This window comes from Chlamydotis macqueenii, chromosome 1 (assembly GCF_036417535.1).
Source record: "Chlamydotis macqueenii isolate bChlMac1 chromosome 1, bChlMac1.mat, whole genome shotgun sequence".
Taxonomy (NCBI): domain Eukaryota; kingdom Metazoa; phylum Chordata; class Aves; order Otidiformes; family Otididae; genus Chlamydotis; species Chlamydotis macqueenii.
In genome coordinates this window covers 114,857,005-114,864,103 of record NC_141556.1, presented here as the reverse complement: position 1 = coordinate 114,864,103, position 7,099 = coordinate 114,857,005, and the positions used below count along the sequence as shown (strand labels likewise).

The following is a 7,099-nucleotide window of genomic DNA, read 5'->3' as shown; positions in this document are numbered from 1 at the left end:
TAGGCTCACTTCAGTCTCCATGACAGTTAGTCGTTGAGATCCTCCTACCACCCCAGAAATACAAATAGGTTCTGCGCCATTATAACTTGATAGCATTCAGGTATACTGTGCACCGGTGTCTACCAAAGCCTTATGCTCTTGAGGGTCTGATGTGCCAGGCCATCGAATTCACACAGTCCGGTAAGCCCAGCTGTCCCTTTCCTCCACCTGGCTGGAGGCAGGGTCCCTCTAATCCTGGTCACAGTGTTTGCTACTCACTTATTGTGAATATGAATCACAAGTCCCTTCCATAGGATCAGAGGTAAGATCAGCCCTTCTGTTCTGTGTAGGGAACTGCCCACTGGAGATTGGAGCAGCAATTTTCCTGGAAGAACCCTCAGTTGTGATTATTTTTCCTTGCAAGTCACATACCCATGCCTCTAGGGCTGAGGTAGGTTTCCTATCCCATTTCCTCATGTTCTGTCCTTGGTCATGCAAGGTAAACCACAGGGTACCTTGCCATATGTGCCCTTTATAACCTCTGTCTTGAGCAGAGGAACGCTTACTCCTAATAGCTGAGCTACCGATCCATACAGGTGGGGAGTAGGACATATCCTCTTTGAATTTCTGGAACTCCCAGGACAGTTTCTCCACAGTTGAGATGAGGGAAAATGAGATATTTTTCTTTGTATTGCCAGAGCTAGTCAGCCAATTCATTCATCTTTGTCCCTCTCCATCTTTCCAAGTCAGTACTGCCAATGAGTTGGCATATGATGATGATAGACACTCCATATAAACTTCCATCACATAGGTCGTGTGCACTGGACTTCATCTGGATCTTTGGATAACTCCTTGCTGTCCTGGTCATTGTAAATCTCTTCCAGCACACCTAATTCCCTCAGGTACTGGATATCTCTCCATGGTGGGCCATCTGCTTGTGTGATATATTACATATTCCTTGAAGGGACACCTTTCTTTCACAGCTGAAAGGAGTTACCTCCAAAGGCTGCTGGCTTGTGCCCCTCTTCCAATCACTTTGTCAATGCCCCCTTCCCTAGAAAGGAATCCCAGCTGTTTGGCTTCCTGACCTTATAATTCCAGGCTACTGGCCCGTTATCCCAGCATCGAAGCAGTCAGGAAACAATGTGTTCACCTGGACAACAGCTGAAATATTTTTGCATATCTCGCAGCTCACTCAGAGATAGGGATCAGCTGGTTTCACTCTTGTTTATGAGTTCTTCCTCTCCTCCTTCTCTCCTCATGATGGCCCTGCTCTTTCATCATCCCTTACTAAATGAGTTGACTTTTGCTTCCAAGATTTCTTCTGGTGCATAGGAGTGACTGATACCAGCACGGGTTGGTTCTCAGGTTCAACCACAGTGCCTGTCATGTGCTCGGAGTGCCTGTTGCTGAGGCTGGAGCAGCCCCAGCATCTGTGGGTAAGTTTTCCCTCCATGCTCCCTGAGGGTGATGCATACTATCAAGCAGTGTTTGATAGATACTGGCCAGTGCCCAACACAAAGAGATAAGCTGTGCCTCTTTTTAATAGCCACAGCATTTTTGTTTCAAATGTTCGGTTACTTCATCAGGATCTTGTAGTTGTTTGGGAGTGAAGTTCCAGACCATTGGAGGTGAAAAGCTCTCTAGGTACCTGCCCATATTCCCCCAAGTGCCATGCCATCCCTACCCATCCAGCCTCGAGGCAGATCTCCAGGTGATATTTTTAAATAGTTGTTTAACCGTAACCAAAATCAGATCAGAAACACACCCAGAAGACACAGCAGTAGGAGAATGCTGGCTTGCGCATCCCTAGGATATTAATAATTCTCCAGAGCTGAAGTGACTAGCCTGAACGAGAAAGGGAAGGTGAAAGAGTGGGGAAGAGTATCCCCTCCCACCATGTCGTCCCCAAATGTTCTTGGAAGAGAAGAGGTAAAAGGTGCGATTGTTAATGATCCTCGGGAGATGGCGCCCGAGGTACGGAGATGCCAGCAATGCCGAGTAGGCAGAGCCGGTTGGTTTCGTGACCGGTAACGTCGTCGTATCATAAACCGATATTACCCAGTACAGCAAAATGAGAATTCTGATCCATCTCAGAGAAGTGATAAACAGCACCCCAGGGAGTATCAGCGGCAAGTGAGGATTTACATAACACAAACATAAAACAAATAATACAACGTTGTGTCCAGCAACTACTAAACTGATATAATGAATGCTTATAACAACTTTGTTTTAACGTGCTCTGGTCAGAGTGGTCAATATCTCACTCTTTTGAGCCCCGTGCTGGGTGCCAAAAAGGACGGTCATGGTTTAACACCAGTCGACAACTAAGTACCACACGGCTGCTTGCTCACCTTCCTCCCCTGTGCAGTTTTGTGCGAAACTGCTCAGCAACAACTAAAACATCAGTGTGTTACCAACATTCCATTCTTCTCACGCTAAATCCAAAACTCTGCACTATACCAGCTACTAGGAAGGGAATTGACTCTATCCACCTGAAACCAGGACGTTCCTCCTGTGTCGAGTTCTTTGTCTTGTACAGAAATCTCCACCCCTCTGAGTTGCCTGACAAAAGAGTTGTTGATTTTCACTGCACGTGGCTGAGCTGAAGTCACTTAATGTCATTAAAATCTTAATGTAAAGCTGCATTAGAAAAACAACCTTGGTTTTGCAGTTTTAATTTTAAATTCCTTGCGGTTTCCATCAGTGTCCTGGAAACACTTTACATCATTGTTAGTGATAGTGACGGTTATTCTGGTTTATCTGTTCCTGAATTATTCAAATTACTTAAAGAGATGGAAAGTCTATGGAAAAGTGATCTCCTGAAGTTCAATAAGAGTTGAGAACAATTTTCAACTTAGTTTCATGCCAGTGAGCTAGAATCAAACTTTTCTTAATCTGGACTGTTTCATTAAAGAGCACACATGGTTGGATTCTGTGAATTATTTGGAGCTTTATTTAAAAGAGAGGGGAAAGGTCAAAAGGAAAAACAGGCATTTTTGATACAGATCAGCAAATAAAAACAGGAAAAAATTCCTTGGTGAATAAAAACAATATTTCCAGTATTGCTTCTGACATAATGATTTTTATGCAGTGCATTTCTAAGCATAAATGTTATTCACATAATCCAAGGATTAAGATGAGATCTTCCTCCCTCCCTTGAGGAAGATAGCTCAGGATTAAGAAACTTTTTAGAAACAACTCTGACCAACACAGGTAAGATCTTTCTCCATCACCTTTCCTAATGAAAGTGTATATCACTCCACTTAATAATCTCCATATTTAGCAAGAGGTCTGTTACTGTCACCAAAATTTAATTTTTTTTTTTTTCTTGCAGTGACTGCTGTCACAACTCTTGGTCTTTGAAAGGAACAAAAAAAAAAGTAGTGTGAATAAAAAGGAAGATCTTTAATCCTCAAGTTTAATATCGGAATGGAAAAAGAATTCGGCAAAACAGAAGTTGTTCGTTCAGCTTTTTGGAAATTACAATTGCTGTTAGACTAGTTGAGAAATGAAGAAGTTGAAGTGTTCTGTAAATATTCAGAAGTGTTCCCACATCCTTCTTATGATTTCTGGAAGCACTATCGGTGAAGTCAGTAAATCATCATGTGATCAGGCAGTCCCTAATAGGACCAAACAGCAGTTGGTATTAAAAGTCTGTTATTTATTAGTGTTTGGACCCTGTTAGTTTTCTACTGCATTTTTTTCTGAATTCAGTTGAAAAGTCTAGCTTGTAATGCCAAATTTTTAGTACTTTTTCTCATCATCGTTATCCTCACACAAAAGACAGTACAAAAACAAAAAATCAGTTGCTGTACACACAAATTGATGTAAACACGTGCAATTGCCACAGTGTGCTTGAGCAAAACCAACTCGTTATCCACAGCTTGTTAGAGGAAGAAAAGAAGGTGACAATCCACCAAGAAACCAGCCTAATACCAATCACCTCCTTCTTCTCTTTTTGGTCAGATTTGGCAAGAGCCTTTCACCTTCAACTTCTGAAACAAGATGTTTTCTTAAATTCAAGTTCTACTACTAACAAACATTTTCAATATTCAGTGGTTCTTCCTGGCTGTGGCTGTCATCTACACTGCCACGTTACCTCTGGCTATCTTTCATCTTATTTTACTGTCAGTTTCTTTACAAATAGGAAGGAGGAATGAGTGAGAAAACATCTATTTGTTTCATTCCCTTTTAACTTCAACCCAAATTACTCTTTGAATTAGGCTTTCAGTGATATTTACAGTGAAGGATTGGATTCACCCATCTAAAATCACTGCATGAACTCTCCTCTCTACCTGTTTCTTATCTGAAGGCCTACATTAAAACAGATCAATTTATAATCCTTTTTTTTTTTTTTGTATTATTGTCTCTCCCTCTAGACCTGATGCTGCACACAGCCCACAGAGAGAAGGAGGAAGTAAAGAACTGAACTGTGGGATCGCTCCCCACAGTCTTGCTATGCTCAAATTCAGCCAAGTACCTTGTAGATAGGTACGGTGAGAGCCAAACTTAGAGCTTCAGCACAGCTCCTAGGCTCAGCTGACAATCTTTAAGGTGTATTGGATGTATGAGCACCATCTGGACACCAGGGCAGCCTCAACTACTGAATTAGCCTGTTTATAGGCTTAATTTACTAATACATATAATGGGGCTAATATTTACTGGTTCTGCAACTCTACTGTTAAAATCCATTTGCTAACACTTGAAAATATACAAATAGTAGCGCTAACCCGCTGTCCAAAATTCCCAACTGGAACAAGACTCTACTTTTTAAGCATTCAATTAAATGTAGATTTATTTGAATAATAGCCCAGAAATATAAAACCAGGAGACTTAACCTGCTATTCACATTAGGTTTTATCCCGCTGTCTAACACCCTCAAAATATTTGATGCCCACAGTTGCTATAATGAATAAATCTTTAACTAAACAAAGTATCTCCCTATGATTTTTTCAGATTTTCCCTTGGTCTTTCTAACTATGCCAAGAAGGCTCTTGCTGAGCAGCTGCAGGGTGACTAGCAGCTCAGCAGGCTTCTGACCCAGCTAACACAGGTGTCTGTGGGCTCTCCGGATGTGCCTATCAATTCCACGTGGCCTGATGCTGAGCTACGGGTGCGCTAACTCATCAGACCCATGGACGTATACTCAGATAAAAGCACTGCAGAAGGCACCATCCAGTAGCTACTGAGGCCTGCTTCCAAGCTCACTATCTGTATAGGCAAGAAGTCTGGTTTCAAAGTTGGCCTTACAATAGGCTTTAAAATGCAACACCAAAATAATCCACGTCAAATTATACACCATAGGAAGATCTACTTCCTTTTGGCAATTTGTGGGCTCCCCTAATTTCAGCTTTACTTCCTGATTCATTTTTCCTGAATTAAGAATTTTTGTTTCCCCCTCACAAACTTGTTTTAATTCTTCTGATTTATTTGTGGACTACCATATGGTTTCCTGCCTATTTGTTCTCCAGTATAATTCCCAATTTTGCTTGGTTAGCTACTGGCTTTCTTTTAATACATGAAGGGTGCTTTGTTGTTCAGTGCTTTTAAAATGTGTCCTTTTAATCTGAAGTATCCATTGCCCATGTCAATCTGATTCCTGGAATGAGAAGTCTTCTGAGAAATACCACCACCAAGCTCAACTGTACCACCTACGTCCCCTCCCAACCTTCCCTGGGTGAAGCTGGAGAGCTGCCAGAGCTTTCAGTGCCATCATTTAAAGTTGTCTTTCCCAATTTTGCTAGGTTGACAAGAGGCTTTGCATTGCGATGTCTAAAGGGTACTTTGATGCCCAGTGCTATAACAACCCTTCCTTTAATCACATCTCCACTTCAAATGTAAGTGCCGTCAGGTATGTAAGACATGTGAGCCTAACAGATATGACATGTGGGAGATCCACATACTTGAAATGGTACTGTACACCTATCTTTAGGCAATCGAATCCCTCTGCCAGCATCATGATGGCAGTAGCAAAATTAGTCACAATCCCAGGTACTGTACCTTGGAGTTTACCAGGCATCTAGTCAGAGAGGGATATTTCTGTGCAGCAATCAAACTACTTATTGCAATTACTTTTCCCATAGTGAGCCCCATTCCTCTGAATTTCTTCTCCCCTGGAAGAACACAAAATTTGAAAGCGTATCCACTGAGCTTTTCAAGCCAGCTAGTGTTAGTTCATTCTGTATATCTCAACAACAGGAATCCTTGCCAGTTAGCAGGATACTTCAATTTGTCTTAGTACTCACTTTGCAGTTTTGTTACAAAGCCTTGTTATAACCTACATTTTTGTGCCCTCCTGCCAGATACAGCGACATTGCAGCCACATTATGCTACTTAGCCATGAGACAGTTCGAGCCACAGAGCAGAGCTGAAGAAAATACCTGACTTTATGATTTCCCTGCTAGCATCCTTCTAGAGATGCTGAAAGAGAGCTGAAACCCTGTGATGGTTTAGCCCGAATTACCACACAGTTTCTCCCTAACCCTCCCCCCTTCCCAGTGGGAAGAGAAAACTACAAAATAAAAGAAGGATATTAAAATATACAAAGTGAACAATGTATGTTTTCTCACCACCCGATGTCCAAATGACTGATACAGCCCATCCCGAGCAGCGATCACGGAAAGAAAACTGAGCAGCAAGCAAAGGAGCAAAAGAGAGCCAGCAAGGTAGAGGGAACGATGCCAGCAAAACGAGCAGGAAAGATGGATGCCAGAAAGGCAGATACCCGCCCTGGCCAGCCCCCACTTATATACTATGACGTTTATGGCATGGAATACTCTCTTTGGCCAGTTTGGGTCAATTATTCTGTCTTTCTCCCAGCTTTCTCCCATCTGCAAATTAGTGAGACTTGGAAAGCAGGACGGTGTCGTTGGTCTCATTCACAACTCATATCATCAGTGTGTTTATCAACATTCTTCACACACAAAATCCAAAACACACCAGCTACTGAGAGGAAAATTAACTCCATCCCTGCCAAAACCAGGACAAACCCACACACCACCACTTGCAGCAGGGGACCAGATGAAAGGTGACAACTCCATATGCCGTTACAGAGCAGACTGGCCTCGACACACAGAGGGATTGCAAAGCAGCCCATGAATTTTGGACAGAGCCATGA

At 42.3% G+C, this 7,099-nt stretch overlaps 1 long non-coding RNA gene across 1 annotated transcript; it reads right to left on the bottom strand.

Moving 5' to 3' along the window:
• Window positions 1–3,386: 3,386 nt before the first annotated feature.
• LOC147602246 (uncharacterized) lies at window positions 3,387–6,422 on the bottom strand. Its single transcript, XR_015257515.1, has 2 exons — window positions 5,983–6,422; window positions 3,387–3,602 (listed from the first exon to the last, which is right to left on the bottom strand). It is a non-coding gene; the product is annotated as an uncharacterized LOC147602246 (long non-coding RNA).
• Window positions 6,423–7,099: the final 677 nt, after the last annotated feature.